The sequence below is a fragment of the Lycium barbarum genome, chromosome 5 (genome assembly GCF_019175385.1).
Source record: "Lycium barbarum isolate Lr01 chromosome 5, ASM1917538v2, whole genome shotgun sequence".
Lineage (NCBI taxonomy): Eukaryota > Viridiplantae > Streptophyta > Magnoliopsida > Solanales > Solanaceae > Lycium > Lycium barbarum.
The window spans coordinates 140,582,081-140,595,136 of NC_083341.1; positions in this window are offsets into that span (position 1 = coordinate 140,582,081).

The window sequence follows — 13,056 nt, forward strand, 5'->3', positions numbered from 1 at the left end:
GCGAAAAACGTCGTGGTCTATACTGGACTACGACCTCTACCTGTGTTGATATGGTGAATGCAGTTGAGAGAAATAACTCTTCAACGTTATGGCATAAGAGGCTTAGCCACATTAGCGAGAAAGGACTAAATGTTCTAGCCAAAAAGAAATTATTGTCAAATTTCGAAAGTGCTAAATTAGAAAAGTGTGAGCACTGCTTGGCTGGAAAACAAAATAGAGTTTCTTTCAAGTCTCATCCTCCTTCAAGAAAGACAGAGTTGCTTGAGTTGGTGCATTCAGATTTATGTGGTCCAATGAAGACAAGGACTTTGGGTGGTGCACTTTACTTCGCTACCTTTATTGATGATTGCTCAAGGAAACTTTGGGTCTACGTCTTAAAGACTAAAGACCAAGTGTTGGGTGTCTTTAAGCAGTTTCAGGTTTCAGTTGAAAGAGAAACTGGAAAGAAGCTGAAGTGTATTCGTACTGATAACGGTGGTGAATATTGTGGACCGTTTGACGAATACTGCAAGCAAGAGGGTATCAGACGCCAGAAGACTCCTCCTAAGACTCCTCAGCTTAATGGTTTAGCAGAGAGAATAAACAGGACCTTGATAGAAAGAGTCAGATGTTTGCTTTCTGAAGCAAAGTTGCCGAATTCCTTTTGGGGTGAGGCATTATTGACCGCCGCACATGCTATTAATCTATCCCCTGCGGTTGCTTTGCAAAGTGATGTTCCAAACGGAGTTTGGTATGACAAGGATGTTTCCTATGACCACTTGAAAGTGTTTGGTTGCAAAGATTTTGTACATGTGCCTAAAGATGAGAGGTCAAAATTAACTGCCAAGACAAGGCAGTGCATCTTCATTGGTTATGGCCTTGATGAGTTTGGTTACAGGCTATATGATCCAATTGAGAAGAAGCTCGTAAGAAGTCGTGATGTTATCTTCGTGGAGGATCAAACCATTGAAGATATTAACAAAGCGGAGAAGATAAAATCTTCAAGTTCTGAAGGTTTAGTTAATCTTGATCAAGTTCCTCATACAAATGTTGATGAAGTTGGTGGGCTCGATGACAATGGTGATGCCCGGAATCATATTCCAGATCAGCATGCTGATGATGATGACGATGCTGCTATTGTTGAAGTAGATGCTTCTACTCATGAAGCGTGGATGAGCCAGATATTCCACCTAGAAGGTCTACTAGACAGCATGTTCCTTCTTCCCGTTATTCACCTAATAAGTATGTATTACTCACTGATGGGGGAGAACCTGAATGTTATGCGGAGGCCATGGAAGATGAGCACCAGGATCAATGGATTGAAGCCATACAAGATGAGATGAAATCTCTGCGTGAGAACCGTACTTATGAGTTGGTGAAATTTCCTAAGGGCATGAAAGCTTTGAAGAACGAGTGGGTGTTCAAAGTTAAAGCCGAAGAACACAGCTTGAAGCCCAGATACAAATCTAAATTGGTTGTTAAGGGATTTGGTCAAAGGACAGTGGTACAAGAAGTTTGAGTCTGTTATGAGGGAGAAAGGCTACAAGAAGACTTCTTCAGATCATTGTGTGTTTGTACAAAGATTTTCTGATAATGACTTTATCATCCTTCTGCTATATGTGGATGATATGTTGATTGTAGGCAAGAATTCTTCCAGGATTGACGAGTTGAAGAAACAGTTGAGTAAGTCTTGGGTCATGCTAAGCAGATTTTGGGCATGAGAATTACTCGTTCAAGAGATGAAAGGAAGCTTTATTTGTCACAGAAAAAGTACATAGAACGTGTACTAGAGCGCTTCAATATGAAGAGTGCTAAGTGGGTTAGCACACATCTTCCTGGTCATCTGAAATTGAGCAAAAAGATGTGTCCTATAACAAAGGAGGAAAAAGAGAGAATGACCAATATTCCTTATTCCTCTGCCGTCGGAAGTTTGATGTATGCAATGGTATGCACTCGACCAGATATTGCTCATGCAATCGGTGTTGTTAGCAGATTTCTCGAAAATCCAGGGAAAGAGCATTGGGAAGCTGTGAAGTGGATACTCAGGTATCTAAGAGGAAGCTCAGTTGAATGCTTGTGTTTTGGAGGATTAAATCCAATCTTGAAGGGCTATATAGATTCTGATATGGCAGGTGACCTCGATAACAGAAAATCCACTACTGGATATTTGTTTACTTTTTCAGGGGGAGCTATATCATGGCAGTCGAAGTTGCAGAAGTGTGTCTCACTATCTACAACTGAAGCGGAGTATATTGCGGCTACTGAAGCTGGCAAAGAGATGATATGGCTCAAGAGATTTCTTCAAGAACTTGGATTGTAGCAAATGGAGTATGTCGTCTATTGTGACAGTCGGAGTCAATAGACTTGAGCAAGAACTCCATGTACTATGCGAGAACAAAGCACATCGACGTCAGATATCATTGGATTCGTGATCAGGTAGAGAACGAATTGTTCCAGGTCAAGAAGATTCACATGAGTGAAAACCCTGCAGATATGCTGACCAAGGTGGTATCGAGAGATAAGTTCAAACTTTGCAAAGAACTTGTCGGAATGCACTCAAACTAGAAGCAAGTGTACCCTCCTTCAGGTGAATGGGTCTGGAGGGGGAGATTTGTGGGGTCCAGACCTACAATTTTTGACTTTGCCAAAAGAAGAAAATTTTTTCACCGGCCAAATTGCGGAGTTTGTCAAAAAGTGATACCAATTCGTGGGGTCCAGATCCATAATTTTTGACTTTGTCAAAAGAATAAAAATTTGGCAGCGGCCAAATTGCAGAGTTTGTCAAAAAGAGTTGCAAAAAGGTTGAAGAATTGGCACAGGCCAATTAATGCCAAGAGGAAAAATTGCACACTCCATCCCTATAAATAGGGAGCTCTCTTTCAGTTTAATCACACACCAAAAATCTCAGACAATACATCTGAGTGAGAGCAAAGTGAGGTATACCATAGACTGTGTAAGAAAATAGTCTGTGAAGAAAAATAGAGTGTGAGTGATATTGTAGTGAGGTGGGAAAAATCAAAAGAGTGTTTTCTTTTTGAGTGTGTAGTGGTCTTTGGAGTATTTATACTCGTGACTACACAGTGTAAAATTCCTTACTATAGTGATATCAGCTGCTCCTCTTGGCCGTGGTTTTTCCCTTATTCAGAAGGGTTTCCACGTAAAATCTTGGTGTCATTATTGCTGCATTTTATTCTTGCTGATTTAACCATAAGTTAGTGTTCCGCGTTTATCACTAATACCGTGAATATTATTTTTGCGGGTCTATTTTATTCCCAACATGCTGCACTATATATCCGACCCTTTTAGTTTAAGTGGGTTGGACCAGTGGAACGGGTGAATTTAGTGATTAAAATGGATAACTATTTATTTTTAAAATTTTAGAAGTTTGGTTTTAAAAAAAAAATCATGCAGCAATATCTATCGGAAATGGTTGAGTAACTTTGGAGGTGAAATGGGAATAATTGAGTGACTTTTCTATTACAAACCCAAGTCATTAATGAACTTGGACATTTATCAAAGAACTTGGATAAAATACTAGTAGAACAATGGGGTGCAATTTATACACCAAATTTGGTACTAGTTATTTTTTCTTTTTGATGCATGTTTCTTTTACCTTTTTGTCTTCCCTTAGTGCGAATTAGCCTATCCATTCCCTGAACTCACTTTCGGCAGAAGTCATACTTCATTCTCATATGCAGAGACTGCACCTTCGGTGACCAAATTCAAAGTATAATTCCTGAAGCAATGACCGTAGCAAAATTCATCTTGAAAAATCTAGTGACATTTTCAAAGAAAGATTCTTTTTTGTCTCGAGGAATTTACATTTGCTAAATGGTTATTCCTAGAGGTTAAATTAATAGACCTCTCTCTAATGAGATGTGTAAAAGTTACTAGGTCTTGACGATTCTGCTTGTGTTGCCTTGAGTTTCATCGAATGTAAATAACCTGGCCATGCCAAAGTCTGAGATTTTAGGATTCATTTCTGCATCTAGTAGAACATTACTAGCTTTGAGATCACGATGAATGATGCGAAGTTTGGAATCCTCATGAAGGAAACGAATACTCCTAGCAATGCCTCCTATTATTTTGGATCGCCTTTCCCAATCCAGTTCCCTACGTTTAACCGGATCTGCATTCCCAGTGAACAAACGAAATAAAGTATATAGCTTATTGATACTCAACCTCCATTCTTTTATAAAGAGTTTTAACTACTAGACATCATAAATATAAAATAATTAAACTATGTCAACTAAAAGATAAAAAAGTTAATCAATGCATAACTAATAAAAAGTGGTTAAGGGCATTGGGTATAAATTCATAGACAAGAAGTCTCTCTACTCCATCTAGGCAAAATCCGAGTAATCTAATCAAATTCCTATGTTGAAGCCTAGCAACCAACATAACATTTTCCTTAAATTCTAGATTACCTTGTTCTGAATTTGATGACAATCTTCTCACAGCTAATTCTCTTCCATTTGGAACCACCTTGCGTTTGCATTTTCTAAAATAAGGAAATCCTTTTCTGAGTTATGACAAAAAATTTGGCTCGTACTCTTAACTACATACATTTTTGTTTTTAAATAAGAGAAGGTGAGCATTATTTGCGCTGTGAGGCTGTAAGATGTGGCAGCTTCCATTGCTAATCACCTGTTTGTCCACACATATTTTTTTCAAAATTTTGAAAAAGTATTTGGAGATTATTTTAAGTGTTTGTCTATCAAATTGGCCCATTATTGCAACTTCAAAAACTTAAAAAAGAAGGGAAAAAGCTAAAAAAAATACCACTCTACTTTGTTTTAATGGCTAAAAATATCTTCTGTTACAATCTTGGGTCATTTATGCCTCTGCCGTTATGAAAGTTAGCAAATATAGTTTTCATAAAACATAACCCACTCTCCTATTTTACCCACCCCGCCTCGCCTCCTAAAATAACTCATTCTTCTTCTCTGAGAAAATCCGGTGAAGCAGCCATCTCCGGTGAACCACAAAATCAATGAACTACCACAGAGAAGGAGACGGTGTTGTTGGTTTACATTGTCGGTGAAGATGGTGAGCGGCGCCATCTCCTCTGTTTTTTTGTTGCTGAATCATAGTCAAGAAATGTTTCCACCTTGAACAAGTAAAATAGAGAAATTAAATACATAAAATCCTCCTAAACTCGTCCTAAAAACTCACTTTAGCAATTTAACTTTACGGGTGTTTATTTACCCCCTATACTTGTTTGAAATAAAATAAATACCAACAACACCACTCGCCATCTTCACCGGCAATGTAAACCAACAACACCGTCTCCTTCTTCGTGGTAGTTCATCGATTCTGTTGTTCGCCGGAGATGGCTGCTTCGCCGGATTTTCTCAGAGAAGAAGAATGATTTATTTTAGGAGGCGGGGCGGGGCAGGTAAAATAGGGGAGTGTGTTGTTTTTTTATGAGATCGGGTTATTTGAATCAATTTGGAGATTTCTGTCAAATGAAGGGTATACTTGTTAACTTTCATAACGGCAGGGGCATAAATGACCCAAAATTGAAACTGGAACATATTTTCAGCCCTTGAAACAAAGTAGAGTAGTGTGAAGAGCCTTTGTGAGCATATCAGCCAATTTGTCCTGTGAAGATATACGACGAGTCATGATTGTCTTTGACTGTATGTATTGCCGAATGAAGTGACAATCTATGTCGATGTGCTTGGTACGTTCATGAAAAACAGGATTGGCGGCAATATGGATAGCTGCTTGGTTATCACAAAAAAGAGAAACCGGTGTTGCGTGCCTTACTTGAAGATCTTGTATAAGCCGAAGTAACCAAATAATCTCACTAGTAGTAGCAGTCATGGCTCTATATTCTGCTTCAACAGAGGAACGAGAGACCACTGTTTATTTCTTAGATCTCCAAGAGATGGGTGATTTTCCGAGAAACATAATGTATCCTGTAGTTGATCGACATGTCATTGGACAAACTGCCCAATCCGCATCACAACATACGTCCAACAAGACGACGATATTGCCCTGGATCATGACAAATTTCTCCAGAATCAATAGAAAGCTTACATTGTTGCTCCATGGGGAAACTAGCTGGGTTGCAACCTGTGAGTCCACTCTCTGCTAAAATATCAAGCACACATTTACGTTGGCTTAATACGATGCCTGCTGGTGACCTTGCCACTTTAATGCCAAGAAAATATTTGAGCTTTCCAAGATCCTTGATATGAAATTTTGCATTTAAATGATCTTTCAGCTTGGATATGCAATCAGAATTATTTCCCGTGATGATAAGATCATCCACATATATAAGAACGACAACAAAAGCACCTCCAGGATAGGACAATGTAAACAAGGAATAGTCCGCATTTGATTGCTGGAAACCACGGGAAAGTAAGGAAGTGGTGAATTTATGATACCAATTTCGAGATGCTTGACGAAGGCCATACAATGATTTTTGTAATCGACAGACTCTTTGCTCCCCCTGTTTAGAAAAACCTTGAGGAATCTTCATGTAGATTTCTTCGTGCAAGTCTCCATGGAGAAAAGCATTGTTGATGTCTAACTGGTGAAGTTCCCAATTTGAATCGCAGCAACCTCTAACAAACAACGAATAGTGACAAGTTTTGCAACAGGTGCAAATATTTCATGAAAATCAGCCCCTCCAATCTGAGTGTATCCTTTTGCTACCAAGCGCGCCTTATAGCGCTCGATACTTCCATTAGGTTTATATTTGACTTTATAGACCCATTTCGATCTATAGCTCGTTTACCTGGAGGTAAAATCTGTAAAGTCCAAGTATCGTTGGCTTCTAATGCAGAAATTTCCTTTACCATGGCTTCTCTCCAATGTTTGTTCTTAATTGCTTGAGTAAAAGATCTCGGCTCATCAACAGACAAGATGGCTGCCAGAAAAGCAATGTGACTGGATGACATTTTAGAATATGAAATAGAGTGAGATAGAGGATGTATCGTTGAGTTGGCCGATGAGAACGAATGATCATTCAACTGAGCAAGAGAAGGGGTAAAACATAATCATATCCTGACAGCTTTCGCGAGACTTGTCAAGAGCGTTTACCAGATGCGAGACTAGTAGAATCAATGTTATCAGATGTATTAGCTGGAACGATAGCAGAAGAATTTTCAGAAGAAAGTGCATGAAGTAAGGGCGTCAAGTGGGCCGGTCCAGCCAGAACCCGGCCCATCACCGGCCCAGCCCAGACCCACTAATAGGTTTAAGGGGCTGGGCTAGGTGGGATTTATTGTGGAGCTGGGCCGGACAAGGTGGACAGCCCACCAGTAGCCCGAGTGATGGCCCACCGGGGCACCGGTCCGGCCCACTTCAAATTAAAAAAAGAAAGAAAAAGATAAGTACTACATTTATTACTAATAATAAGTATTTTAAAAACATTGTATCCCAATAAATTAGGAGTCTCTTTTTACGGAGAACTTTGGTTTTCTTTTAAAATTGTATTTTAAAGCTAGACAATCTTGTTTTCTCAACAAATATACCTTTGATATATTTTCAGTATATAGTATATATTAGGTTGTGATAGTACTTATCTCAACAAATATACCTTTGATAAATCATTTAGTTCAATTTCATGCCTTTTCACAAGTGTCTACACAACACACCGGTACCCCCCTCCATCCCCTAACCCCCCTAATAGGCTAATACCCGACGCTCGGGACTTGTGGAGATATATGTCACCACAATGTTGAAATTTAACATGTCCCTCATTCACTCGCTCAAAATGCATCCACACAGCACTTGAAGTTGATCTTCGAACTCGAGGAGAAGGTGGAGGTGAAGTAATGTACACTAGTTGAATAGCAAATTTAGATAAAGAGAGAATTGTGGAAGAATTGTGTGAAAATGAAGAAGAATGGAGGGGTATTTATAGTTTGAAAATATGACCAAAGTGCAGTTATTCATAAATGGGGTTCAAATAAAATTAGCAACGACTAGTTTTTTAAATTTACAACGGCTAGCTTTTAGAATTTGACGACGACTAAAATTTTTTAAATTTAGTAATTTTATCATTAGTTTTAAATGTTAATTTTATTATGAGTAGTAAATGTAAATGTCTATTTTTGTATTAGAACATCAAAAAAAAAAAAAGGCCCGGCCTACTAATTAAAACCCAGCCCGGCCCATGTAGCCCACTACGTACCCCTACCCGGGTAGGGGGTTGGGCCGCCCAACCCTTTCCCTCCTCCAACCCGGCCCGGCCCGGCCCCATGTGACCCTTATTTATATGGCCCGGCTCGGCCCATTTGACACCCTTAGCATGAAGGCTTGGTGAAACTATTGGTAGTGGAGAACTGGATATGGCTTCTGGATTCTCAATGGCAGTTGAATTCCCATTTGTTTCACAATGGTCTAGGCAATTGGGTTCTTGTCTAGATGGCTCATCATATGCAATCGGTTGATCCAAGTCAATACGTGGCATAATATTTGCTTCCTGAGAACCTTTAAAAGGATAAATATCTTCAAAAGATTATACATCACATGAAACATAAATCCTTTTATCCTCAAGGTCATAAATTCTATATCCCTTCTGACCACTTGGATATCAAACAAATATGCCAGGTTTTGCACGTGGAGCAAATTTATCTCGAGGCTTTCTATTTAGATGTCCATAACAAAGGCATCCAAAATTTTCTCAAATGGTCATATGTGGGTACTTTTCCAAGTAGCCTCTCATATGGGGTTATATTTTGCAGATTAGAAAGAGGCATTCGATTGATTAAATATGCCGCAGTAAGGACGCATTCTCCCCAAAACTTGATAGGTAGGTGCGATTGAAATCGCAATGCACGAGCCACTTCCAATAAATGTCTATGCTTTCTTTCAACTACTCCATTTTGTTGTGGAGTGTCTGTACAACTGCTTTGACGCTCCATGCCATAATCAAAATAATGTGATAATAAATCCTCATGCTTAAATTCTAGCCCATTGTCTGTTCGTAGGATTTTAACTCGCAAGTTGAACTTCGTGTTTACCCAATTAAAAAATTGTAACAACTAGGCTTTAGTTTCTAATTTATTCTTTATGAGAAAAAACCTATGTTGCTCGACTAAAATCATCAACTATTGTGAGGAAGTAATGAGATCCAAAAAGAGATTGGGTCTTGTATGGTCCCCAAATATCACAGTGTATTAAATCAAAAGCATGCTCGGTCTTAATCATACTAGTAGGGAAAGATAAACGTGTTTGTTTTGCCTTACAACAAGCATCACAAAACATACTTTTTTGCCATCAAAACTAATAGATAAACTAGCAACTAGAGAAATACGATTCATCGGTAAATTCCCCAAGCGTCGATGCCATAAACTTGCACTAACAGAATTCTTGACCATCAATGCTTGCCCCCCTTCCATCAGCTCCAAGTAATAAAGACCATTCCACTTTCTACCGACTCTAATTGGTGTCCTCGAAGGTAAGTCCTGAATCACAAGAGAATTTGGGCCAAAGGTTACTGCACATTGTAAATAATTTTTCAATTTGCTAACTGACAATAAATTAAAGCGAAAATCAGGAACTCCAAGAACATGTTCAAGAATTAATCTTTTTCCAAGAGCCACTTGGTCCAAGGCATGAACTTTCACCAGATCACCATTTGGGATTTGCACTGGTGGTAAATCTGCATCAACTATCTTATTTGACAGAGAGTTTACATCATGAGTTATATGATTCGTAGAGCCCAAATCAACTATCCACTCCTCTTTTGTCTTGCCTGAAAAATTAGAGGTTGCCATACTCGCAGATGAGTTACTTGTCGGTGCTCCATGGTTGCACAATAATGCCAAAAGTTGTTGGTGTTGAGCATGTATCAAACCTAGAATTGGTGACATAACCCCTTCAGTAGTTGCGGCAAGGGCCATACCCGTGAGTGCATTTGATTCTTTCTGATTCTTCTAGTTCCCATGGAACTGCATGTTGTCATTATTGGTATGCTTGCTATTTTTCTTGCCAGGTTTACGCCAATCTGAAGGATAACCGATCACTGTGTAGCAAAATCTTTGTTGTGATTTGTTTTCCTACAGTGTATGCAAGGTGGAAATTGATACCGAGTTCCATCTTCAATTTTCCTTGGTCGTGATTCATCCCTTTAGTCAGCAAGGCAGTTGCTTTCAATAGTGGGTATGTGATTCGCAGCAACGGATGTCTGCTTCTCTTCTTGAGCCGCGATAGCATAGGCTCTTCCTAAGTTTGGCAACGGGTCGACACTTAATATTTGAGAACGCACAGTTGAATATGCATCATCAAGTCCCATTAGAAAATCAAAACCTTTTCTTCCTTCCTTATGGATTTTATCTTCTTTGTTGCACCGCAAATGCAACCACATGCGCAAGACGGAGTTGGAACGAGACTTTGAAACTCAGCCCAAACGGACTTAAGTTTACTGTAATAGGATGAAATAGACGCTCTCTCTTGTTGCAAGAGAGCAATGGCACGCTTCAATTCATAAACTCTTGGTGTAATTCCTTAGGTAAATCGTTCTTCCATTTCTCTGGCAGTTTCAACATGTGCGGCACTACCCTGCAGTTCTTTGGCAATTGCATTCGTAAGTCATGAAAGCACAATGGCATTGCACTGTATCCATGGTTGTAAATCCTGAGAGTTTTCTTTTGGTCTCTCGACGGTTCCATTAACAAATCCAACCTTGTTTTTAGAGTGCAGTTCATTAAGAAAATTTTTTCACCAAGTGAAATAGTTTTCTCCATTTTCACTAAGAGTATCGGTAACAAAAATCAAACTTGGGTGATCGAATGGATGCAAGGAATAGGGAGAAGCATCTGCAACTTTGAGTTGAGGCAGACTTGCTAGTTCTCCCGTGCTTTTATCAGTCCGTCCTTCAGTTCCCATGGCTGAACAAAAAGAAATCTCAGGATCTTTTAACACGCTTCTGATAGCATGTAAAATGAGATTACCTGAGTAAATGGTTTTATTGATAATACCTCTCTAATATATATACAAGTTGTATCTCTATAACTAAGGAAACATATCTTTACAATTAACGGAAAAGGGCCAAAACTACCCTTGAACTATTGAAAATGGTGCAAAAATACCCTCCATCCACCTTTCAGCCCCCAAATACCCTTATCATCCACCTATTGAGTCTAAAATACCCTTATCACCACCTATTGGGTCTAAAATACCCTTATCACTAGCAGAATCTTTTCATTAAACACGTGTCATTTTTCTATTGGTTGGCTTATAAAATTAATTAAACTAATTAACTTTTGCAATATTGACCAGATAGTGCCCCCCACCCCCGACCCCCCCCCCCCCCCGTGAAAAAAATTAATTTTTTTGAAAAAAAAGTTGACTTTTTTTTTTTGCACCCTACCCCTCCCTCGCACCCCTACCCCCCCCCCCCCCGACGCAAAAAAAATTAATATTTTTGAAAAAAAAAGTTTTGACGTTTTTTTTTGGGTTTTTTTAGCTGGGAGGGGAGGGGGGCGTAGGGTGCGGGGTTTGGGGGTGGGGGGAGGGGGAGGGTGCGGGGTGGAAAAAAAGTCAACTTTTTTTTTCAGCTGGGAGGGGGGGAGGTGTAGGGTGCGGGGTGGGGTGCAAAAAAATATTGTTACGCTTCTCAACTTCCTAGTAAAAAGCACAAGTACTGTGAAATGTCTTGATAAATTAAAATGTCTAATGTAATTGAGTTACCAAAAAAAAAAAAAATATCTCACCCTAAAAAACATGGTATATTTTCAACCAAAAATCTAAAAGGCATAAGTGTAGACTACAATATTTTTTTTGCATCCCACCCCGAACCCTACACCTCCCCGCACCCCCCCCCCCACCCCCCAAAAATCTAAAAGGCACAAGTTGACTTTTTTTCCACCCCTCCCCTCCCCCTACGCCCCCTCCCCTCCCAGCTAAAAAAACCCAAAAAAAAGTCAAAAACTTTTTTTTTCAAAAATATTAATTTTTTTTAGTCGGGGGGGGGGGGGGGGGGGGTAGGGGTAGGGTGCGGGGTGGGGTGCAAAAAAAATGTCAACTTTTTTTTTCAAAAAAACAAAAAATTTCATCGGGGGGGGGGGGGGGGGGTCGGGGGGTGGGGGGCACTTGTGTTATCTGGTCAATTAGTTTAATTAATTTTATAAGCTAACCAATAAAAAAATGCCACGTGTTTGACCAGAATATTCTGTTAGCAATAGGGGTATTTTAGACCCAATAGGTGGATGGTAAGGGTATTTGGGGGCTGAAAGATGGATGGATGGTATTTTTGCACCATTTTCAATAGTTCAAGGGTATTTTTGGCCCTTTTCCGTACAATTAATTACAAATAAACTGATTCATACAAGTAAGGAAATATATCCCAGTGATTGTGTAAGTGATCGCATAAGATCTTCCAATATAAGATCCTCCAATAAGCATGCTTTATGCCAGTTGAATACAATTATTTGTTCTGCAAGTCAATGTTGGAGTAGTTGTGTTTGAGATTAATGTAACAAGAACATATTACAGAAGTTCTATTGTAGTCCTGGTACTATTTTAGATGTTGATTATTCAAATAGATGCTCAACTATTAAAAATTATGTAGTAATCTTTATTTATCTTGTCATAAAAAAAAGTCACTTTTCTATAGCTATTTCACACCAAACCCTTAAGATTACTACTACAATAATAACAACAACGTTGAAGGAGGTCAGGTTTTCTTTTTGATTTTGGGATTATTTAAAATCACAAGAACTTAGAAATGTCAAATCAAGAATTGATTGTCGAATCATTCGTAAAACTGATCAGAATAATTGTCGAATCATTCATCGAAAAATATAGTGACTGAAAGTGCTGATTAATATTTTTCCTATTAAAATGACTATAATATCTTTAGAGCTATTTATAAAAAAAAAATACAAGTTTAAAATATATTTTGCATTAAAAGGGATGAATGATGGAAATAGAATGGAGAGAGTTTAAAAAGAATTGAAGTTTAAAAGTCTTAAATAAACGAGTGGTTACAAATCATCTCATTAAGGATAAAATGAGAAGTATAAAGTTGAATTGTTTTACATATATAAAGGGATCATTCTTTTATAGATAAACTAAAAGAATATCATATAAATTGAGACATAAAGTATTATGTAT